Below are 25,517 nucleotides of genomic sequence, written 5' to 3' on the forward strand. Positions count from 1 at the left end.
GTTTCTCTTGTAAGGCTGTGCCAGGTCCCCATTGCCAAAGCTTCTCCCTTCTTGCTCTGCAGGCTCTGCTGAGGAACATGTTACTTAGCCTGTATCTACACCCTACAACACAGTGCTTCACAGTGATGGAGTTCCTGCTGTGCTGAGACCACTGCTTGCTGTACAGACAGTGCAGTCTCAGCAGTTTGTGCAGCCTCATTCATATCTGTATCTTTCTCTTCTTCCTATTTATCCCCAGTGTGTCAGCTGTTTGCAGCAGGAACCTTCCATGTAGCTGTCAGCCACCTCCATCATCAATGGCTCCTTAATCACAAAATACTAAAAGTAAGCAATAACGGGGATAGTCATCTTAGGTCAGCATAGTTTAAAAAGTCAGGGTGAATAAGCATATGATTTTGTATTCAGTTATCCTAAATTTTAACAAAGCTTTAGTCTGACCAGTCATGCTGTTCCTATTTATCTTACACTCTTTCCTATCATGAATGATCCTCCTTCATACAAATGCAAGCAGAGGTCCCAGAGAACCAGCCTGTGGACTTAGCTAATTAGTCAGCTTGCTTGCGGGGAGAACAGATTAACACCTGGCTTCATCTCTGCTGATGAGCTGTCTTCAGAAACCTGTTTAGGAGGCAGGGGAGCCCTTCACTGAAAGGAGGTTTTAATAAAGTCTCTGCATGCTCACCCAGAACAGAGAGGTGAGGATTTTGCTCAGCACCTGTACTGCCAACAATATCAAGCAGGGATGTGCAGAGTGGGATGGGGTGATGGGTTCCAGCATCCTGGTCCCTTGTTGCCTGGCAGAGCAAGCAGCACACAGTTGCTTTTCCATCCTCACCTACTTCCCTTTGGTTTTAATAGGGATTTGTTGCAGCTGTAAGCACTACTCCACTTCTTCTGAAGCATTGTGAAAGAATGTGATGATGTTGCTATGCTATTTTTAGCCTATCTTCCAAAGTGAATTATGCTTACACAACTACGTCTCTGCAGCCCTACGCTCCCTGCCCTCACACACAAGCACTCGTAGCTTTTGTGTTCATATGCTAATTTTAAACAAATTTGAGAGGGAGCAGAGGTCTCAGAGCTGTGAAGGATAACTCCCAGCAGTGGCATGTGGGCAGGAGAGAGGTGCATAGGCACACACACACAGCTCATGAGCTTGCTTGCCAGCAGGTAGGCTGGAAAAGCTTGGCCCCAGACTGTGTCACAGGTGGCTCCCAGCCAGCCTGACCTCAGAGGGTGTGGAAAAGACTGGGAGGGGTCAGGCATAGGACACAGGGGAAATATGTGGGGAAGGCTAAAGGATATAGGATGTAGATCTGTGGTAGGCTGGACATCAGCAGTGCTGGCACTGAAGAGCTTCCCATTTTGTCCGAAAGCAATTGCTGCCCTCGGCACAGATCTAAAGAAGTTTGTCTACAGTGTTCCTCAGCAGGACTAAATTCTGCTTGAATGGATTAAGGAAGTGGTGGTAGAACCTGCCTCAACATGTTTGCTGATTCCAGTTCTAGCTTAGGACAAAAAACAACCTAAGCTGAGGGGGAAATGACTGGAGGGTGGGAGTGTGTGTCATTCACTCTTCCTATGAAGAGTATCCTGAAGATGTAAAAGGAAATCTCAAGTTTAGAGTCCCAGGCTTTACCCTTCCAGGTGAAGATCATTCTCCCTTAATGAATGAGGGCTACCAAAGCTCTGAGATGTTGTTAAAACCCATACAAATCCCCATCCAGGTGAGAAATAATTTGCACAGTACTTGTAAAAAGGGTTGTGTGAGTGTGCGTGGGAGCTGCTGCCCTGCTGGGCAGGGACTCCTAAGCCCTCTATGTTGCTAGGCCAGCCTGGCAAAGCTGAGATGCTGCTGTATGTAAAGTACCTCCCAGGGATGTCAACAACCTGTTCATGGTTCTGAGGCTTCACAAGCTGGGGTGAATGGGTGATGGCACTTTCTGGGTAGAAATGCAGGGTACGTGGGTGCCTATGTCACCACTCAACACATCCTAGGCATTTGATATTCAGCATCCACCCGAAAAGTGATAGTCATTAGACATCAGATTTACTGTCTGCAAAGGATGAGGACATAATTAAATTCAAAGGGCTTTTGATGAGTACATGAGGCAGTTTGGCCTTTTATTTCTATCTGAGCATTGTTCTCCAACATTTCCCCAGCAGAGTAGTCCTGCTGGAGAACTGGGTGCTCTCCAAGGGTTATTTCTTTGATGGTGCTGGTATTTAAAGGCAGATAATGCCTTTAATGGTGCTGATATTTAAAGGTAGAGCCACAGCTAACACTGTTTGGTGACACCAAAGTCAGCCCGAGTATAAACTTATTTTTTCTATTTTATAATCCAGACTCTTTAATTTTTTTTTACAGTTACTATGGCCAGTAGCCAATCTTTCAACAATTAGGACATTCTTTCACTGTATCAAGCATAAAGTTTAGAGGAAACTCAATTCCATTTCAAGCACCACAGTGTAAGAGAAAACCTCTTACCTTGAAACTGGAGTGCTGCTGCCTGACTGCTCCTGCAGTCAGGAGACCTGAGCTGCCTGTGGGGTCAGCCTGCCTGTGCCCTGGAGAAAACTACAGGGATCAAGCTCTTTCCTAAGTAACCTTTCATTTTGAAAGTCTTACTATTTGCATGCCTCTCTGGAAAACTCTGATTTCTGTTGTAGAGGTTGCTGACAGTTTTCATCTTCGGTTATTTGTGGTTGCTTCCAGAAATAGAGCATGTGTGTAATCCTTTTATTTTAAAATTTTTATTTCTTTAATTTTTGCCTACATTATCTTTGTGTAATTTTGCTCCCATTACTGTATTGCCATTGACTTTTATAATCACAAGAAGCTTGTAATAAAAGGGAAATGTAAAATTACTAAAATATCATCTTAGCTCTTATTTTTAAACTAAAGTAAGCACTTAAATGAGACAAGTACTTGAAAACAGTCAACTTACTCTGACTGTGATTTCACAGGTCAAATCCAAACCTTATTACAAATCTATAGAAGATGATGCCTTGGCCGCATAAATCAGAAATGCCATTTCACAGGAGCTAAGTGGAGTTCAAAGCAAGCCCTTTCTGCATTTGAAATGCCAAAATCTGATATAATAATATTTAGACCACTCATCAAAATAAAACAAGTCTGCTTCTCCACTATGACTGCAAAATATAACAACTCTTTTATATTTAGCCCATTTAGATGGTAAACTGCCTATCAGTGGGCAATGCCATTCCAAGGAAGTCAAAAGCTACTAAAATCAAGCCAGTCAGTCATAAATTACTCCGGCAGCTAAAATCAAGGAATTAACTGAAAGCACAATAGCTTTTAAAGCCATAAAGCACTGCAAGGATCAGTTTCTACCTATTGTAGAGTATGGTAACGGTCAATAGTGTCTTCTGCTATCATTCCTTTACAAAAGGGAATATTCACAAAGCAGCCTAGGGAAGGTTGGTCCAGCTAAGTGGGACATTCAGGGATCTCTTCAGGTAGTAAGGGGAACAGTGAAAGTTGAGGGGAGTTGCAAAGGACCAGATGCTTGGCCAAAGCTTGATCCTGCTGTACCCTGTCCATGGTGGTTGGACCATAAGAAGCCAGCTGTGCCAGCTGAGTAGTTTCCAGGCATGAAGAAAAGGCAAGCTATTAATGCTGGAGCATTCTGAGCTCTGTATCTGAAATCTTTGCCTTTTAATGTGCAGGGAAAACATAACAGAAAAAGGATGCTTCTCTTGCCCTATCAGTCCACTTGTTCCCATGCTTTGTTGAGGCTGCATGGCCAGATCCAGAGACACCACTTCATGTCTGTAAAACATCACCTCTGACAGTCCCTGTGGCAAGTCCTTTGAATCAGAATTTAGCTTCCCCGTGGCAAGGAAAAGGGACATATTTCTTACCAATGGGGATAACTTCACTGGAATGAAGTGTTTGCATGTACTCTGTGTTTGAATGAAAAATGAGAAAACCCCTCCTATGGACCTTTCCCCCCGCGGCCCACATAACAAGTTTGTCTCACTGTCCCCTTGCAATTATAATCCCACCAGTAAAGGAGCTCTAGGCTCATTACCTAGCTGCATAATGAAGCACATTAGCAGGACAGATGGATAGTTGGCAGTAGAGGCTGAAACAGGCTAAAATCCAAAGTGCTCTGAAATATGCCCTTGGGCTTTCTCCGGAGCCTATTTGCTTTTATAAGAGGATTTTAATATTCAGGACTTCATAAGAAGCTTGCTTGCTTCCAGAATTTGTCATTGTCCATGGTGTAGAAGCCCCAACTGGTGCTTGGATTCTTCATTTGTCAGCTAACCCTGGTAGTTGTTACACTGTCCTTAAGATTTTAAAGTTGAGTCACTCAGGGAGCAGCGCCACTAGTGCCATGGATTGCACCCTCTGCCAGGAGTGATCCTGGGGAAATTCATCATAGAAACCCCACAGAAACCAACCATCCTTTGTACAGAATCTTCTGAAAACTTCCCTGTGGTCCTTAGACCTCAAAGTAGTACTTTATTTTTTTTTTAAATTCTCTTTTCCCACAACTGTTTTGGTAGCCATACCTGTTTCTTTCTCAGGAGGAAAGGAATGTCTGCACTGACATTCCTGACAAATACCAACATACACTGACAGGCAGCACAGGGCTATATATTGACTAGCCAGGGGAACGGAATTGTATCCTACACATCCAAGAGTCTCTTTGTTTAATATTTTCCTAGAGTATGTGCTGATATCCTTGTATATTTTAAAGGCACAGAAATTTTTCTGCTTGTATATAGTAATGTTTCATATCACTGGAAAAAACCATACAGCTGTTGGACTGTGCAGCAGGTGCCTTGTATGGAGATGTACGAGGCATCCTTGCGCTGCCTACAGTGGTATGATGTGCTCCCTTGGCAGTGCCAGCTTTCTGCACTGTGCATGGCAGGCTGGTGCCTTCTGCCAAGAAGGAATCTAGCTTGCTGCACCAGTGACTATGTCTGATGTGTATTAACTGCTCTGCTGAATCACTTGAAGCTCAGAGGCTACAGTTCAGCTGTAACCACTTCAGGAAGTGGTTACAATCATGAAAATAAAAGGACAAGTATCAAAGACAAACCAGTAGCAAAACAAGTCCTATACAAGTGCATAAGAGAGTAAGGTAGGGATAAGCACTACCCCAGCCCCCAAGGTTGCCTGTAAAACCAGGAAAGACCTCAGTTTCTCCTTCAAATCTCATGTGCTATTGGAAGAGTGGTGTCCTTGGGTGTGGTTCCATTATTTAGATTCCTCCTGGTTAGGCTATCAAATCGCTGGCTGTGCTGGTGTGAGGGACCAGAGGGACAGGGTCGTTCCCATTTGGAGCCTGCCTGCCATGCTCAGCTGAGTGGGCTAGGAAGAGGGTTTGTGTTAGAGGTGAAGCCAGCATCCTGTACTGATGAAGTGGAACTGACATTTGTCATTGAAGAGAAAGTACCATCACTTGAGGCTACCCATGCATATGATCTGGCAATACTGAGAACAGGAAACAAATGTTACATGTGTCAGAGTGCACCTGCCACTCAAAGGTTTCAGAAATATTTACAAATCCTGCATTGCTGTATTAGCCTTCCCTAATTACTTTGCAAGACAAGCAAACATGACAGCACCATTCTGCAGAACACTAAAGTAAGGCACGTGGATGCTCCTCTGTAACTCACCAGGCCATGTCCCACTTGGGGCTGATGATGGATAATCCAAATGCTCCTACCCAGTTCCTTTGTCATCATTTGACCATATGGCTTCTCCAACTTCCTTTATCTATTACTTCAAAAGTGTTTCTCTTTGCAATGTTAACTTGAGCTAGAGCACAGGTGTTGCCCTACTTTAGCTGCCATCTGTACCCAAAACCCTGCTGTAGCTTGAATCTCTTGGCTGAGATGGTCAGGTGGACATCTACATACCCTGCTTCGTAGAGTAACTGCAGGCTAATGCTTTAGACCACCTGTGGTCCTCCACAGCTTTCCCAGAATTCTCAGCCAAGCATCCAGAAAGGATAAGCATGTTCTCCCACAACACTATCATTACTATATGTCTGTGATTTGTGCTAGGCCTTGTATTGCACAGAAATGAGCTCAGGGCAGGTGTGGATCATACAGTGTTTCTGCTGTCATGGGTGCCAGCCTCACTCAAGGTCAGCAATGTGAGCATAAGGAACTCAAACTGCAGCTGGGAGGGTACTGCAAAAATGCAGAAGTCAAGAACAGAAATATCTTCATGAAAGGTTTCTGTTATGTAACTTGCTTGACAAAACAAAAAAGGATGAAATTAAGGAAAATCATTAAAAACAAAAACGCAGAGTGAATTCCTTGAAACCATAGGTCTGTAAAGTACTGTATTGGTTTAACCCAAGCCTACAAAAATACTAAATAAGCTGAGTAGCTTAGTCTTGGGGTTTTAAGGAGTGTCTAGGGCATTTGTCTCTCTGCCAAGGGTTTGGGTGAAGTACTGAAAAAACATATCCAGAAAAAAAATGGGAAATTGTGTTTTACTTAAGGAGGAAGAAAGTCAGAGCAATTAATCTGCCAGAGGCCATCTTCTCCTTAAAATGAGTAAGTGTTTATTGCTCCTGAATGGGGTACAGGTGAGATGTACTTTACAGCAGACAAAGATGAATTATCTGGAATAGATAGCGGACATCTGAGCTTATGGAGAGGGTGAGGGGGTCTGTTCATTTTTTCTACAACTGATTCTCTGCTGGGCTGGGAATACACTGGCCAGCAATTCAATATCATGCTACCTAATGCAAGGACAGATTAACTGCTTTTAGCCTTTTTTAAGGCAGTAGTATGTAATGTTGGATTCAGTGCTGTCAGGAAGGCAAGGGTAGGTATGACTCACAGTTTGGTTCACTCCCCCCCAGCTTTTCTTTGTTTTTCTTTGTTTCTGAAGGAGGTGGTCATGTTTTAATTTCCTTGTAATGAACAAGAGGGTAAGCAAGCTAAAAATAATTTTAGGGGAGTATTTTGCAGTCTTTATAACAACAAAACATATAGATATTTCACAGTAAAGCTTTACTAAACTTATGATCTAAGAAGGGACAGGTAGCAATGAAGAACTGAATGCAGTCTGAAAGCATTTTTAAAGCAATGTGCCTTTGTAAGACTGATCAATCCTTCTTTCAGATTTGGATCCAGAAGTTTACATTTCCCTCTGTTTCAATTAAACCTCCCACAGAATATGACTTGAAAACAATACATTTAATGTCTGGCCTTTTTTTTTTTTTTCAATTGTTTGTATCCAAGTTTGTTTGAATGTGGACATGAGTGAAAGCAAAACACAATGGCTCAGATAGCAAAGAACACCATGCATCTTGTCCTAAGACTGTTAATTAAGCCATTAAAGATTGCTGGGGTTGGCAATACCACGTCTGCAGGGAGCTAATTACTTGTGCAACTGATAAAATACCATGACAACAACAAAGAATGATATTTTGTAGACAAGTAACAATGACAAGCTCCTGCCCTGCAGCATGAAGTCGGTAAGGTCAGCTTGTACCCTTCCAAGTCAGGAGGTGTCTCAAGTGAATAAGAGCAACTTAGAATCCAGATTTTTGCTGAGAATGTGATTAGAAAGAATGCAGTAAACTTAATAAATATACAGAATAGAGATGTGTCAATCAGTGCAGATACACTGCAGCTATACAGTACATGTAGTTGTCTACTACTTTAACAGCAGAGCGATGGGCCCAGGGGCCTGCTGATTCACTTTTTCCTGGTTTTCATTTTACACCTTCGTAGAGATCGTGGGCTTGGTTTAAAAGAGCTCTCCAAGAGCATCTGCTTTGGTGTTCTTTTTATCTTTTCTCACCAATACCCCCAAAGGAGTTACTTCCCTTTCTGTGCAGCAACAGCAGCACAGGGGCTCTAATTTGTTTGCTGGAAGCATGTTTTTGTGTTGAGAATCATGTGTGTTCCTCTGAGACCTTTCAAAAGAGCATACCTTGTGTAATTGCAGGATTTCAGCTGAGGTCTGACTGTTGAAGGATCTCTTTTTGCTCAGTAACCTATATCACTTCTTCCCCTGACTATAAGAGCATTGATTTTTAATTAATTTAATATTCATTAAGAACAGAGACTTGTTGAGGCATCTGCTAAAATCTATGCTTGCAGGTTTTTATAGGAAAAGAATTCAAAGCAAATTTTTATGAGGTGGAAGCTTAAAAGCCTTAAGAGTACTGGCATTAAAACATGGACAAATATGGACTGGAAAGAGAATGGATTGAGAGCAGCCCTGAGGAGAAGGATTGGAGGATGTTGGTTAACAAGCTCAACATGAGCTGGTAATGTGCCAGCCAAATTAAAGACAACCATATCCTAGGCTGTGTCAGAAGAAGTGTCAGCAGGTCAGGGGAAGTGATTCTCCCCTCTACTTCACTCTCATGGCACCCCACTTGGAGTAATTGATCCAGCTCTGGGGCCCCCAGCATGAGAAGGACTGGACCTGTTGGAGCAGATCCAGAGGACAGCCATGGAGCTGGAGTGCCTTTTCTTTGAAGACAGGCTGAGAGCTGGGGTTGTTTATCCTGGAGAAGAGAAGGCTCTGGGAAGACCTTACAGCACCTTCAAGTACCTAAATTGGGCTACAAGAGACTTGGAGATGGACTTTTTACAAGGGCCTGCTATAGGACTAGGGGAAATAGCTTTAAACTGAAAGAGTATAGATTTAAATTAGATATTAGGAAGAAATTCTCTACTGTAAGGGTGGTGAGACACTGAAACAGGTCACTAAGAGAAGCTGTCTACACAGTTTTATAGGCCTTGATCACATTCAACCTTGATTTTCCCTCCAAAGAGAGGAACACATGCCTTTTTAGTCTCTTTAAGTCAGCTTCTTTATCCTCTCAGCTGTTCTAGTGCTGCTGTCTTACTCTGCTACATCCCTCCTGAGATGTGGAGACCTAAGCTGCACTCAGCTGCAAGGAGTGCGTCAGGACATTACATAGCAGCAAAATGGTACCTTTTGTCCTGGATCTCAGTGCTCTTTGCGATGACACAGAAGCATTTCATGGTACATGGTGGGTGTCTGTATTGCTATATATATGTCAGGACTAATAGTAAAAAAACTGCAGCTGCTTGCCTATCCAAACAGCACAAAATTCCCTGAAAAATCCATCAGGGGGATATGGATATGTCTAAAGACTGAATTAGCCATTTATTCTGGTGACTGCTGTTTTTCAAATGAGGTAAAGGGAAAAAAATATCCCACAAAATTGAAAACCTGCCTGACACTTCTGTAGCCACCCATTTTTTTCAGCATTGTGGAAAATAACACTCAACAGGAAGGGTCTAAACTCTGAATTGATGCAAAATTGCTAGGCACAATTTGAAATGAGGAATTTTTAAGTCTCTGAGACCTGGACTTCAGCCACCTTCCTGCAGCTCTCCTTCCTTTTCCTAACCCTACTGGGCAGCATAAGGCATCCAGGGAAAGAAAGAGCTGTGGTGACTGGGGACCTAACTATAGTCTCCTGTTTATGGACACCAGCTGGGAATCTGCTTCAAATTAATACCACCTTATTTTTCCTTCAGAAATTATTCTCAAAAAGGCAGTGGCTGGAAGCAGAACTTGTGGCAATCCCACTCCACTGAAAATCTGGTTTGTGAGCCTCAGGAGAGAGGGAGAATGATTCAAAATTATGAGACAGAAAGCTATTGCAGAAACCACACAGTTTTCCTGGCCTTCTCCAATGGATTTTTCCACCAAAAAGAAAAAAGAATGCTTTGGCCTAGCAGCAGTAACTTGAGGTTCAGTATGCCCAGCAAAGAGTTTTCCACACCCAGCTTCCTGTGAAACCCACAGGAGAAGCTGATCTGTTCCACACAGGCACATAGAGGGAAGGCTTGCAAGGACAGACACACAGTGAACTGCCACAAGAAGCACCCAGGTGGGAGTGCTCACAGTGCCAATTCAGCATTGAATTTCAACCACATTGCTTACTAAACTTCCTGTACCTTCAGCATGAGATGCTCTTGGTGCTGTGGAGGTCACATGGAGCAGGATGTTTGGCAGTGAGGGTGCTGTGGTTTCCCTGCTCGCTTCTCTCTCTCTCAGCAGTGGTCAGCTGGGCTGGCTCAAGGTGAATGTTCCTCACTCCTCCACATGACTTATATGGCCTTGCTATGGAGCTAATCTCAGCACTCCTCACTTTGCAGCCTGTTATGTAACATGTTATGCTACCTTTGGCTGGGGTGGAGTTAATTTTTTTCACAGTAGCTAGCATGGGTCCATGTTTTGAATTTGTCCTGGAAACAGTGCTAGTAGTACAGGGATGTTTGGTCACTGCTGAGCAGTGCTCACACAAAGCCAAGGCCTGTTCTGCTTCTTGTACCACCCTGCCAGCCAGTGGCTTCAGAAACACAAGAAGCTGGGAGGGCACACAGCTGGGAGAGCTGAACCCAAGTGACCACAGGCATATTCCACAGGATATGGCACTATGTGCAGCATGGAAAGCTGTAGGAGGAAGGAGGCAGTTCAGAGTGATGTGTCTTCCCAATAAACCATTACACGTGATGGAGTGTTTTCCTGGGGATGGCTGAGCACCTGCCTGCCCATGAGAAGAGGTGAAACAATTCCTTCTTTTGCTTTGCTTGCACCCACAGCTTTTGCATTCCTATTAAAGTGCCTTTATTTCAACCCATCAGTTTTCTCATTTTCACTCTTCTGATTCTCTCCCCCATCCCATCAGGGAGGAGTGATCAATTGAATGTGTGTGGTTTAGTTGCCACCTGGGGTTAAGCAACACATATATATGGACTTGGTATTACAGTTCAGGCTTTACATTCCTGTGTAAGGTGTGTATAGTGCATGTCTTGCTACTACAGGTATGGAATTTACAAGTTTTCAAACAGCCTTTCACTACAGGATGGATGGGTGGATGGATGGATGGATGGATGGATGGATGGATGGATGGATGGATGGATGGATGGAGTAAGTTCCTACTGGATTGGGTTCTGCATGGTAATCTGCTAGAGACTGGTGAACATTATATTGCATACATTAGTCATTTACAGTGAGAATGTGCAATGACATCATGAAACCTCTCTGTCCTTGGAAGGTGACTTTTGTGCTATGCAAGGAAAATGGGGTGGAGCGGGAGGTTGTTGTTTTAATTCTGCAGAGTTACATGTGTCTCAAAGCTTCTCCTAGTTCCCCTTCCTGATAGATCCCTGTTTCTAATAATAGAAATAAGGAATTCTAATAAGGAATGCTGCTCAAGCAAAGATATTTTTTTTGTTGAGCTCTTTGTTTTTCTATTGGTCAGGAAAGATCAGCACTGTCTGTTTAACCTTTGTGCTCAAAGACTATACCATGTTTCCATATACAGATTGGTCTCTTGGTGCTTTTCTGCCCCTTGATGGTTGGCTGATCAAAGGGATTCCCTTGGACATTTATAAACACGTGTAAATACACATTAGACCTCTCTGGTTCATCTCATCCTGTCCTCTTTCTGTAATTGCCCAAAGTGAACATTGCAAGCTCCCAGTATCACTTTATGAGAAGCATATGAGCCTGGATTGTGCACAGGGATGGGAGAACCAGGTTCAGCAGCTTAGCAGCTTCCAGGCAGCTGAAGGAAGACATATTAAAAAGAAATCATGTGAAAGAGTATATAATGTGAGAAAAAGCAACCAGTAATATTGGAGCTAAAGACTGGAAATCAACTTTCCAGAAAAAAAACAGTGAGGAGAATCAAACAGAAATTGAACTCAAATCTCAGTTTTTCATGTTTAAAAACACTTTTTCATTAGTTCCAAGATCCGAGCACTTATCAAAGGAAGAGCCTTTTTGCATCCTCTCTTTTACTATTCAAGTTGAGTACTGCATCCTGACCACAAACTACTGGTGTCACAGTGATTTACCTTTCTGCCACTAGTTATGGTCTTTGCATCCATTTCCAGCTTACTGGGTGAACAGTTTAGCCTTCTGACATTTAGGTGAATATGCCAGTGAACATAAGTTTCAGCAAGAGGAAAATGTAAACAAACAAACAAACAAAAAAATAGAGACTTTAAAAAGGGAGTGGAATCATCTGCATTTAATTTTTGTGTATGAGTGTTCTGAATTCACATTATATAGTCTGCCCTCATGACTCTGAGGGCAAAGAATGCAGATTTTAAGTTCAATCCAACAAAATCCATGTGATTTCAGAATTCACCTTAAAATGACAGTGGCAACACCCATTGCTGTTCCCCAGCTTCATTTCCAAAGTCTGTAACAGCATTAGTGGTTATTTGTAGATGCCCATAACTGTTTCATCACTTAAGTAACTACAATGAGCAGGGCATAGTGTCTCCTGGGAGCGCTAGTGAGGCACTGTAAACAGCACATAATCCTTTTTTTTGTGACAACCTCTAACACTGAAGTCCTGAGAAGAGATGAGTAACTGCTAACATTCCCACAGCTAGGAATTGTGATAAGAGAGTGGTCCAGGCATCTTAATGCCTGATTTTGCAGGGGACTGAGTAAACAGGAGAAGCCAAGTCCTTCCCAAAAGCCCTGGATGGTTGGAGATTTGGGAGAGATGCTGCCCAGCTGATGCTGCCAGCTCCCTGTAGTGAGGGCAGTGGTAACAGCTGTGGCTGAGGCTGGGAGCTGGGATCAGCTCACCCCAGAGCCCCTGGGAGCCTGGGTTGCACAGGCACGCAGCTGGTTGGCCCTGGGGTCAACAAAGCTGTGAAAATGTTGGACTTTGGAGCCTGTCCTTAGGGAACAAGCTTATCGACTGCTGTAGCATGCAAATGTGTAATTGCACTCTAGTGGCCTGTGGACAGCAACAGAGCCAGGACTGTGCAGATGTGATTACAAATATTGTCTACATGGGCAGTTACATTTACAAATGCTACCATGCTTTTATATTGAATCCCTATTTTAAGGTCACGAGAGCATATTAAACTTGAGCTCTGTCCTGCTGGAGCATGGGGGCAGTGCTCTGGCTTCCTCCTGTTCTTTGTGTGTCCTGTGTGCCATAAGGACAGAAAAAAAGAGCCAAGTACTGAGCTGGTATATTCCTATTAATACTGATCCAAGAATTTTGAAACCCCCAATCTATTCTAATGTTCCTTTGCTCAGTCTTATAAATTTAGTTTATTTCCAGAGGCTTTTCAAATCTCTGATAGACTTTTCTCTAGCTTTTTATTTTTCATTACAGCCTTGTTTTATCCATCCCTAGCTTTACTTTTGTCATCAAGTGTGTTTACTCTATGTACATTTTGAATAAGTGAATCTTACCTACTTCCAAAATCTTCTTCACATGGATAATCAAAAAGAAGCCTCTTACTCATAATCATGAAAAGCCACAGAGGAGACTAAGTAAATCAGGGAGTTTGCTTGCTCAGAGTGTTGTGTGCCACAGAATTTGTGTTCCGGCAATGATTTGGAAAGGGACAATATATGCAATAAGCAACGAACAAGCAATAGAAAGAAATTATGTTGTTTTTGTAGACATAGTCAGAAATAGTCTGCAGAATTAATTACTTTAAACAGTTAGGCAAGCTGAAACAATTTAACATCTGTGGATTTATTTTTTTTTGCCTGCGTCTTAGGAGAGATAGCAGTGATTGGCCAGGCATAGCACGGCCATGTGCATGTCAACTAAATGCAGAACAGTTGTTAGTTCCAGATATTTGCTGAGGATAGGCTTTCTGAGCCACAAAAAATGATGCTGACACAAATGCAGTATGCATGAGAGTGAGATGTGAATTCAAGGATAGGACATCATGCCCACGTGGGACTTGCCATAGACTTGTTTTTTAACTTGGCAACTTGAGGCACTGGTCTTTTGTTCCTTTTGATTAAGAGCTTTAGGATCTCTGCTATCTACCCATGAAGTGTATTATTACAAAAGAGTTCCCTTGATTGCCCTTTCCACAGGCAGACTTTGGCCTTTTTCCAAAGGCATATTGTATTTGCATTGATCACACTGCTGACTATATGACCTTGTCATTAGGAAAGCATGAAAGATAAAATATGAGTTACTTGGACTCCTTCTTCTAGTATTATTCATTATTTTAATTTTTGATCTCTGAAAGAGATTGCAGAGCCAGCAGGAGGTCTGTTTGAGACCCGCTGACATAATGGAATTTGTGGTACTTTAATTATCCAAATGATCTAAACAAAAGAAGTTAAACACTGGATAGTGTGTGATGGATTGTTAGCTGTAAACTGCAAAAATTAATTTGGCAGCTGGAATGGTTACATGAAACTCTGGAGGCTGCTCCTCTAACACCCTGACTAGGGCATCAGATTAAATGTGCTGGATGCAAATAAAGCTGGAAGCATTCACAGAAAATTGTTTCTATACTAAAATGCATGCTTCTTTCTCTCTTATATTTCTGTAATGAACTGCTCAGTCATTACAGTGGGTATTCTCATTGTTCTTCAGGTCAGTTTACAGTCCCTGCATCCCTCTTCCCCTTATGTTCTTGAGTGTTTACAGTTTTGTACTCATTTACATGTACACTGATGCATCAAGCCCAGAAAGTCCACATTCCAAAAGTACAGAGAGCAGTGCATTCTACCATAGCACATTAGTCTATGGCTGTGAGTTTTGTATGCCCTGGATGCTAAAAAAATATCCAGATAAAACAAAAAGAAAGATAATATAATATATGAAAAAAAACCCCACAACCAAACAACCCAAATTTCTTGATTATATTTGAGGCAGAAACGTCTGTCAAGGATGATTTAGTTGATATGGGCACAGCAAAGTTAAAGGAGTCCTTAAGCTGCAGCTTGCTAGAGAGTATTCTGGGAAGAATCACCCTGTGCTTGCCCTTTGCTAAACATCCCTTACTGGCAGTAAGACAGTGGCCTTTTCTGGCACCCTCACCTTCTTACAGTTTTGTCCTGAATGTGGAAGGAAGGATTGGATCACAAGGACACTTTTCCCCTTTCACATCACTGCCAGCCTGCTCTTAGGAGACAAGTCAGGCAGTGTTAGGAAACACCATAAACCCAAATGTAGCAATGTAGTTTGCAGTTTCTAGTAAAGTGTTCTTCTTTTTTTCCTTGAAACTGTCTTTAAGAAAAGCCATGTAGCTAATTACCTGAGTGCCTGCAACAATTTTCATCACACTTAGAATATGCAAAGCATCCTACCAAAAATCACAGAAAACTGCCATAATAGAGCACTTACAACAATACTCTGTAACATGGGCTGATCTCAGTATTTATTTGTGTATTTTTAGCATGTAAAAATATGTTTGTCAAAGTCCACAGTGCTACCACTACCTGTGACTTTTAATTCATCTCACAGTACCAAGTATTTTTGTTGGACAGGATTGCTACAATTGACTTCTTAGGAGAATCTTCATCTTCTGAAAGTAGAAACAAATGGGTGGTCATGAAAACTGAATCAGAGGAGAGAAGAGGAATCTGAAACTGACTTGGCAAAGAGTAAGTATTAGGAGCAAGGAAGGCAGAGCTCACAAGAGGTCAAGAGGCAGTGTTCCCATGGCTTAGGAGAGGCAGCTAAGAAACTGCCTGGGATGACTAACAAAATTGCACAAGGTTCCCTAGATGGGAAACTGGGCATCAGCCAAAACACAGGTGAAGCTGACAACAGGAATATACTTAAATTCAGAGAGAAATTTGGGCAAGGACAGGGAGAGGAGGAAATGTACAGACAGTTTGGGAAAAGGGACAGAGGGAAAAAATGGGTAGAGAATCTCTTTCTGTATGCAATCACCTTCCCATTGTTCCACATCACAAGGATGAGGGATTCCCATCACAGTCAGTTATTTTCTTGGTATAAGTAACAGAGGTCTGTGTAGGGTCACCTAAGTGTCATAGGTGATGTGTAACAGCCTGATACTATAACAGGGAATTTCTACTTTTATAATCTGAATAACTATGTACTGTACTCTTTCTGGCCTCACCAGTAAGATTTCAAAGTCAGGTCTTAAATGGCTGGAAACAGCAGGGTTAAGAATGCCTCTGTGTGTATTAAAGGGCCACTGTTAATTCTGTGGTCACACAGGACTCCACAGGGCCTTGCTGCACCCAGTGCACAAGATGGATGAGTCTCATTTAAGGACCAGCTGCTCAGTATTTTTTTCCTTTATTGTTCAGAGTGTGTCTCCATGCCTTACTGACTGCATACTATCTGCATGGAAGGCAATTACTTGCCTCATGAGTTTTTTTGTGCTGCTTATTGCTATAGTAACTGTGTGCCTCACAAATACTAGCTCATCTGTTTTCCTTCTTCCTCTTGGAGATGGCAGTGAACTACCTGTGTTTCATGAATGTAGAGCTGAAGAATGGAGAGCAGAAGCTGAAGGCACTCAAGTGTCCAGTATTAGAGTGGAACTGCATATTGCACAGCATGCTCTAGTCACTCTGCATGCTCTAATTCCAGTTTGCTTTGCCTTTAGTTCTTCAGTATCTCCTGTAATCTCAAAGCCTCAATTTGGGCACCTGGAAAAGAATGAACTACTGACCATCTCTGAAAGTCTGAGTGTGTTAAGCTAATGTCACATATGATATCTGTGTCTCAGATTGGGACAGTATCTATTTGTGCAGCTTGATGTTCATCCACCTGTAACCATGGCACCAGCCAGTCCCCCTCACTCATCCTGTACCATATGTTTTAGGTACATTGCCATGGATTACAGAGGCAAGGGAAGCATGAGCTAATAAAGTAGTACAATGAACTGAAAAAAGTATTGCAAAATAAATGCCAAATAAAAAGAACAAGCCGGTAAGTTATGAATTAGCAGTATGATTGCTTTGTGTGCTTGCACATTGTCTTTTTTCTCTTCTCTGTTGTGTGTTTTAATTCTTTCTATATTATACTCCTCAGGGTTGAGACTGTCATTTTCTGTATTTGCAAAGAATCCTGCATATGCTCCAAATTATTTGAACAGCCTGTGAGATAGGTAAATACCACCAGGTTAGATGGGAGAAACCTAAAGTAAGAGGCTTAAAGTAAAAGAAATAAAAAAGTGTTATCGTGATTGCATATTTGTATTTGTACAAGAAAATAAGCCATTTATGAGCTCACAACTCTACTCCTGTGGTAGGCTGAACAAACAGATGACCACAAGAATGAGGGGTTTAGGTAATGATGTGCATAAGCTGTAAATAATTTAGTGAATACCTATTTAGGAGTGTATAGACATATGTGAGTCACTCAAAGTAACATAGGAAGTCAATCAATCCTGTCATCTAATCAGTATAACAAAGGAAAAATATGTTTTCCTAAAATAGCAAGCAAATCAGTCATGTGAGAGATAATACTTTAAATTTTGCTGAGAGTCTGTAAGTTCTAATAAGCACCAATCTTTCTCACTTAATTACCCTCCTTGGGGAGCTATATTGCAGGTGTTTTTCATTATTTTCAGCAGAAGTTTAGCAATTTCTCTTCACTTTGTCTTTTCTCAGGACTAACCTTTGCTTTCCAGCTGGGGATAGTTTCGTTTCTAAATTGTTTCTCTCTTTATCCCTTACACACCATTGGAGAGAAAAGCACTTTCTTCTCCCTGATCATCCTCACGTATTTTCCTGAGGAAGAAGCAGCAATTGTAGGCTGGGAAACAGTGCTGCTGCCTGAAATCTCATTTGTTTGGATGCTAAGCACAAGTACAAATCAATGAAGGAAGAAGATCCTTTTTTCATTATTAGTAATAGCACACTCTTAGCCAGATGCAAGGGAAAATAAGAGTTTCCCATTAAAAGGCTTGACCAACCCTCTGCAAGATTATATTAAGCTGTTTTCAAGGGCTTATGTCTTATTTTAGCAAGTCACATACTCAAATGTCCAGCTGCCCCCCACTCACACAGCTCCAGGTTGGTCAGTTTAATTCACATTCCAAAATGGGAGTGACCTCTTGGCAACAGAAAATATTTGGAAATGTAGTTATGTGGAACAGACAGCCACAGGCTTTCTGTGGGGTGGTTCTTCAGTTCAGGGAGCATTCACGCTCCAAGGTTGGCTCTGGTTTTTGTGATTACATCCTCTAGGGGGATTACATGGCCTTGAGGGTGGATCTCAGACCTATGTTGTGTGCATCCATTCCTTTCCTCTCAAAATGCTTGCTGAAAACTTAACAGCAACATTTTCTGTAAGAAAAAGTTAAAGAAATTAATGCTTTCTGTTGGCATAGGCTGGAAATTGGGTGCCTCTGAATTGCTGTTCTATGCCCTGTGTTTTTAAGCATGCTGAATAAGTGACTCCTAGACACTAAGGGACTTGAAACTATAAAAATATTAATGGTAAATTCAAAATACAAGCATAAACCCAGCTCTATTCTCTAAGATCCTTTGCAAGGCAAGTGAATCTCTAATGGGGGGCATGAAGGACTATGAAGGTGGGTGAGTGTGAAACAGAAAATATATCTGTAGTCTTTCAGTTAACAGAATTAATTTTCCTTTCTGGCAAGGACAGTGGCAGAAGGTCTGTTCAGTGAACTCCCCTGGGATCTGTAGCAAGAGGTAGCTTGGAGTGGATTTCAGCAGCTTTATCTGCAGGCACTCCTCAGTATTTTAACCCACTGACACTCTGTAAGGGGAGGTTTGTTATGTTACCAGATGCCTAACTTGGGCCTTGGAGCAGGGCTTTGCATTTACAGTCCTTTCCTAGCGGGAAAACTCTCACAGCCTGTTGACTAATTAGGTTGTTTTCATTTACAGTAACATTAAGCCCTGATTTTTAAATCTGCTACTGAAATGCTGCCACTGAAACGTCCTTGCCTGCACCTCTAAGTTTGCTTCTGCCAGTGTAAGGCGTGACACAAATCAGGGCATCTCTGACTGGCTGTCTCTTAGCTGTTGCTTTAGTAGGTGTGTGCGGTTTGGCGAGTGGGAGCGGGCAGGAGTGTGCCTGGGGGGCGAGCAGGGATCTGTGAGCCCTGCTCTGTCTGTGCCCTGCTCTGTCTGTGCCCTGCTTTGTCTATGCCCTGCTCAGCCTGTGCCCTGCTCAGCCTGTGCCCTTCCCTGTCTGTGCCCCAAGCTGGGCGGGTGTCCGGCTCACTCCTCTCGGCTGCCGGTGGCTGCCACCGCCCGCACAGCCAAAGGGGCTGGCGGAGCCCCAGCCCTGCCGGGCACCTCTGTCCCCACCCCAGGAGGGCCACGTGGGCAGGTGTCATCCTGCCACCATGCTCAGGTGTCTCGGGACACTCCAGGTCTGGGAATGTGGATGGAGCCCAGCTGAGCTAGCCCGTGAAAGAGCCTCCTTGTTTACCATGTAATGCTGTTTGCTGTGGCTCTCATGTGGTGCTCTGCTGGTTGAGAGCTGCCAAGGCCCAGAAGGAAACATTACCAGTTGATTACATCCACTTTTTTGAAATGGTGACACGCTTTCCTATCATAGTGGAAAGAAATGGTGACTACAGCTTATTATGTATCCTTCTTTGCCTATCCATGGAGACACTTTGCAGCCTCTACCCTAAAGGCAAAGATGCAGTCCTGCCCTAAGGAGACAGATGCACATCTAAAGGTACAAATTCAGCCCATAAGTACCTGATAACTACCTCATACAGTGTGTGCACAAGCATCACGCAGAAGTAAGGAGGTGGAAATGCCCTGAGGAGTGGCATTAACTTTTCGTCTGGTACAGCAATTCACAGGAGCTCATCCCGGCTGTGACCAAACAGTTTCTCCTCTCCTCCTTGAGAAATCAGAGAATCTCTGATGAAATTGGAATAAAACTCTAATCTTAATTCCTTAGATTTTCTGGTCTTAGTCTGAGCCTTAGTTTTGTCACATTTTGTTCAGACCATTACAATGCATCTGATGCTAAACCTCTTTCTGGATATAACAAGACTCTTAAAAAGCAGGTAGAAAATGTTCAGGAAATTTCTGTATGGTATTTTCTGGGTCATCTTATGGTGTTGGTAAATACAGTGGGGAAATAAACACTGGATCTGCCTTTGGCACTATTCATTTTACAAGTAATTTAAAGAATATATATAATATAGGGACCCTATGTATGTTCACATGTGTATAAATTAAGACGTACAGATGTTAAATATTAAGTTAATTAGTAACAAAGCAGCAACATTTACTTCATTTTCAAGATCTGTTTTATGGAATTTATTTAGGACTGTAACAGCAGCCAGTCTACAGCAGTTAGCTTCCAGTCATTTCCAAATGAGTCATTTCCACCTACATTAACACATGTCAAAATGGCTCCTACTGTGTGTCTGCCTACTGGAAATAAACAGAAAATAACTGCTAGTCTGAACTTCTACAGCTTCTTTTACCTTAGGGTCTTAAAAAGGTGTAGAAATAGAGACCTCCCGGCCCTGCTATTGTGTTAAGGTGTTACAATTATACACATTGTGGCATTTTTTAGATGGGGAAACTGAGGCACAAAATAGTTCATTTGGCTAATGTCACATAGCAACTCTGCAAATAGAGTAAAGTTAGGCACAGCTTGCTCCCATAGCTTTGCTGCCTACCCACTGGACGGTACTGTGATTAAATCCCAGAAATCTATTTTTTTTGCTTTATTTCCAGCTGGAAGTGATGAAGGTTTTTTCCTTTCTGTTGCTTAGCTACCCCCTGACCTTTGGATAGTCTTTCTCATTGGCTGGTAAATGCATTTCCCTCCAGCTGCCTGGACACGCACGTGTCTCAGACCTCCCCCTTCGGCAGGATTTCATCAGCTGCCCTGTCTCAACCATGTGTTTCTCTTCCCATCTTGCTGAAAGAAATTTTGTTATTCTGACTCTAGCACTTATCAAACAGTGCTAGAAAGAATGCAGAAACAGCCTTTGTGACTGATGTCTATTTTATCGATTCATTGTATTGCTTAACAACATGTTAATTAATGCTACCCAGTGAATTCTGTGATTCTGGACTTTTCCACAACCTACAGACCAGTGAGTGTAGTGAATGGACCCTTGCTGGACACCAGGTGCCCACCATAGTGCTTGATCTCTCTTCCTCCTCTGGACGAGCTGGACAGAGGAGAGAGAATATAATGAAAGGCTTGTGGGCTGAGATCAGGACAGGGAGAGATCACTCACCGGTTGATGTCATAAGCAAAACAGACTTGACTTGGGGAAATTAATGAAATGTATTACCAATCACACCAGAGTAGGATAATGAGAAATAAACCCAAACGTTAAAACCACCTTCACCCCAACTCTCCCTTCTTCGTGGGCTTAATGTTTCTCCCAAATTCCCTCCCTCCTTCCCCCAGGCGCACAGGGGGATGGGGAACGGGCCGGGCTGCAGCTAGTCCATCACATCTTGTCTCTGCTGCTCCATCCTCCTCAGGGTGAAGACTCCTTACACTCCTCCCTTCCTCCAATGTGGGGTCCCTCCCCAGTAGACAATCTTCCATGAACTTCTCCAGCAGGAGTCCTTCCCACAGGCTGCAGTTCTTCACAAATTGCTCCAGTGTGAGTCCTTTCTACAGGCTGAAGTCCTTCGGAAATAGACTGCTCCAGCATGGATTCCCTCTAGGATCACAAGTTCTGCCAGCAAATCTGCTCAAGCATGGACTTTTCTTCCAGGGGGCCCACAGGTCCTACCAGGAGTTTGGTCAGCCAGACTTCCCATGGGGTCACAACCTCCTGCAGCCTCCACCTGCTCCAGAATGAGGTCCTCCAGGGGCCTCGGGTGGATATCTGCTCCACTGTGGACGTTCATGGGCCACAGGGGGACATCCTGCTTCACCGTGGTCTACAGCATGGGCTGTGGGGGATTTGCTGCTCTGGCACTTAGAACAACTGCTCCCCCTCCTTCTTCACTGACCTTGGTGACTACAGAGCTATTTCTGTCCTGTATTCTCTCTCCTCTCTTACTGTCCACAGTTGCTTTTGGGCAGTAATATTTCCCCCTCCTAACTGTGTTATCTCAGAGGTGCTACCACCCAATGGGCTTGGCCTTAGGCTCACCCAGTGGCCAGTCCACCTTGGGGCCAGCCAGCATTGGCTCTGTCAGCCATGGAGGAAGCTTCAGCAGCTTCTGACAGTAGCCACTCCTGTGGATTTCCCCCCAACCCAACCTTGCCACTCAAAACCAATGCATTGAGATTTCCTGTTCAAAACAGCTAAAACTACAATAGTGTAAAAACACTGAACAAACAGGGATCTGAACTTGAAGACTTGAACATGCATCCACTTGACACATGACTTCGCTGATACTAAAAACATCTCACTAACAAAAATTCTTATGAGAAGGCTACTTGATATAGGGGGTGGTTTAAATCTTTAAATAAGGCATTTGGGAGTGAAATTTTCAGTCTAATTAGTGGCATTTCATATTACTTCTAGGATTAGATTTCTAAACCTATTCTCAGTTTTGGCTCCAGAAACAAAGGCAGATAGAATAATCAGAGATAGCTTATTTTAAATTTTTATTTATTTTTAACCTAACAGCTTGTGTACATTCTTATCTGGAAATATTTTGCCAGTTATCACATTTGCTGGAAGTGGAGAAGCAGTGGTTGGAACAGAAGATGCAAAAGAGAAGAAACATGCCTTGTTAGGCCATTCTGTCACTTTTCTTGAATTAGTTAATCATGGAGGGTTACATCAAATGGACATAAAATGTGGAGCCCTATGTTAGACATGAGCATCCTACAAGCAGCACAAGGACAGAATTAAATTTTCTTTCTAATATGACTTGAACAAATCATAGGATGGAGCTTCCTATGTTCAGCCTTTGATGAACTGGCCAAGAACCGGGAAATGCTGACGATACATAAGCCTTAAATCCACTTCTTTGGGAGGCTTCCAGGAGGCATATTCATCTGTTTGGGATCCATTATGTACGGCTTTCCCTTTAAGGGTTGAGAGGAGGTCACTTTTCTTTTCCAAACTGCCAGAAGGCAAGTTGGGAGCTCATGCTGCTGCAAACCAACCTTTGCAAAACACTGGGCTCCTGGGGTCAGTTTTCACCCCAGTCAGAAATGCTCAAAACTGTCTGTGACCTCTTGGGAAAGTGTTCTTGCTACCAGAGTATTTGGTATTTATCAGAAATAGCTCACATGTGAGAAACTGAGCTTAATTCACAGGAATCTGTACAAACAGTCAAGCTCTTCAGATGGAAGGTACTGCAGAACTGCAAATTATTGTATTTAATCATAGAGCTCTTGAGACTGAGCCCTTTGGAGCCTGGAGGCTTTCATTAGCAACATCATCATGTAATGCCAAGCTCTTAGTTGAACATAATGAAGATATCCTCAGGATGAGAGGAGAAAAGAAGCACCACATTTCCTCTCATGGGAGGGAGCATAAGAAGTAGATATGCAATCCTAACAGATATGTTCCTTCAGGAGAGATGAATTTGTGTATTCCTTCTAGCACCAAAATGAATTTACCAGAAATGTTAAGGCAACCTTGCCCCCTTGCTGATTATGCTCTCAGGTTGTTTTCCCCTTTGTAAGAAAGTGCATCCTGTTTCCCTAATAGACTATGCCAAAATCCCATCTGCAAGCATCCCTAAACAGCAGGAAAGTTTCAGTCAGATTTAAATTTAGGCTCCCACGCTAGCATCCATTCTGTAGAGGGAATGTGATGCTGTAACGCTTTCTTCATGAGGATCTGCTTCTCGGTTTTGAATTGGGCTCTTCTATGACCCTTCATGCTTGCAAATGTCTTGTGACCAAAATAGGCTCTTTACTACACCAGAATCTTAGATCTGTGGTGCACCAGGGGATGACGAAGGGACCCACAGGCACAGTTTGTGCTCTAACCTACTCAGGCCAGGAGCCAAGCAGATGGGCAGGGAGCTTGAAGCGATCAGCAGTGCAGAAGTGAGAACTGTTCTCGCTTTTTTTGTGTGTGTACAATTGAAAAATGTGGATTTAAAGACACTTTGGTGCAAAGATAATAAAGGAAGGGTATATACATAAAGTATCATTAGAAGTGTAAGCATAGCACTGGCGGACACAGCAAGTGCAGGTAGCAGAGCAGCTGTAATACCATGGCCTTAGTTCTGCTGACATAACCCTGCAAGCTTTTCTTTTTCCTTGATATTTGTCACCCATCCATTCATCCAAACAAAAGAAAAAGCCTGGAAAAGATTGTCAATTGTAGCATATTTGCAAATTCTTCTCTTATCAACCAACTTCACTTCTGTAAACAATTTCTGTGCATTACTGACTCTTAAAATACAGTACACATGGAAAAATCATGCCTAAAATGCACTAGTTGGGGAACTGGTTCCAAGGACACATAAATATCAATAACTCCTTTGAAGTTCAGCTGGATAAAAAATTTTTGGAGTGGCTATGAGCTTTCTCCTGGAAGGAAATCAGCTAGCAGTAGGACAACGAGGGAGGCTTTGTGAAATTTTTGACCTTGTAGGGGTTCTGGAAAGCAGTGTATTTACTTAGGATTATTTGAGGGGCTTGGCAAATTGAACAATTAGGGTCTTAGTCATCTTTGCGTGGGAATAGTGTATGCTCTCTTTGTAGCAGCCTTGAAATGAAAAGCCTGCCTGCCTGTCTGCCAAGCAATGGGGCTGTGAGCTGATTCAAGATGGAGACATTGTTTATTCTGGTCCAGATTTGTATCTTGCTTCTTTCTCCATTCTTTCATTTTTTGTTAATCTGCAATAAATCATCCATTCTGGAAGCACATATTTTTCCCTTTGCATTTGGAAACTATTACTCTAGACATCTCTGCTTTCAGCACTGAGCTACATAAGCTGATGTGTATGTGTCACAGATTGTTAAAAGATCAGGAAATTATTATAGGGTTTGGGGATACCTGTAGGCACATGATCTAAAAAGATAGGTGAAATGGTAGCAGTTTTACTTGATCTTTCTAGGTGGTTTTACTTGATCTTTCAACTCATCACTAGTGGGCTGAGTGATGGTCGGCACCCCTGGGGTAGTAGGCAACATGCTGATGGCAGGTCTACCAGTCCCCCATGCCCTGCTCTCCACAGTTCTTCCTCCACTGCAGTGCTTCTGACACCCTGCTTTAAATCTCAGGGATATATTGGTTTGCCAACTGCAGAAAAAGTATTTCCATGTTATTACAGTGCCCATGCAACTGTGTGTCCAGTTTAAACTAACTTGCCTGGCATTTTCTTTCATACCTCTCTGCAAGTTGTTTTTTTCTGATTTAACAACACAAAAGTCATTGTATTCCTTATATTGGAATGTGTTGGCTGTATAAGTAATAATATGAACAGGGCATGAGTATACTAACCTTACTTTATATACCCTGGCACCTGCTGGAATAAACCTTCCTGGAATTCAAAGAAGAAAAGCGGTCTAAGGGGTCTCTGCCTCCTCTGCCTCTCTTCACTGGCTGTTTTTTCCTTCCCTTTTTTTTTCTCTTTTTTTTTTTTTAAATTAAGTGGTAAAAGTAAAGTAATTGCTCCTGTGATGCCTCTGAGATGGGATGATTTATCAGTGTTGTGCAAGGATTAGCTGAATGGGTGGGTTTGGGTGTTATAAATGGGATGTGAGTCTGGATTCCTGGCGGTAAGCGTGGCAGGGTTAACCTGCTTGGCCCTTTGTTCTTGTTAGACAAATAAAATGAGTTTCCTCTGAGTGGGTGGTAGAAGGGTGTATTTTGGATGAAATCTCAAATATGAAGTTCTGTGTGAATGT

General features: G+C 42.6%; 2 long non-coding RNA genes across 3 annotated transcripts in view; both read left to right on the forward strand.

The window, feature by feature from the left end:
• LOC135303105 (uncharacterized) overlaps positions 1 to 25,517 on the forward strand; it is a 61,781-nt gene that overhangs the window by 16,631 nt on the left and 19,633 nt on the right. The gene's annotated exons all lie outside the window — the stretch shown is intronic.
• LOC135303107 (uncharacterized) lies at positions 15,292 to 25,187 on the forward strand. The gene is made up of 3 exons (XR_010364635.1): positions 15,292 to 15,394; positions 16,591 to 16,697; positions 21,221 to 25,187. It is a non-coding gene; the product is annotated as an uncharacterized LOC135303107 (long non-coding RNA).

This window comes from Passer domesticus, chromosome 6 (genome assembly GCF_036417665.1).
Source record: "Passer domesticus isolate bPasDom1 chromosome 6, bPasDom1.hap1, whole genome shotgun sequence".
Taxonomy (NCBI): domain Eukaryota; kingdom Metazoa; phylum Chordata; class Aves; order Passeriformes; family Passeridae; genus Passer; species Passer domesticus.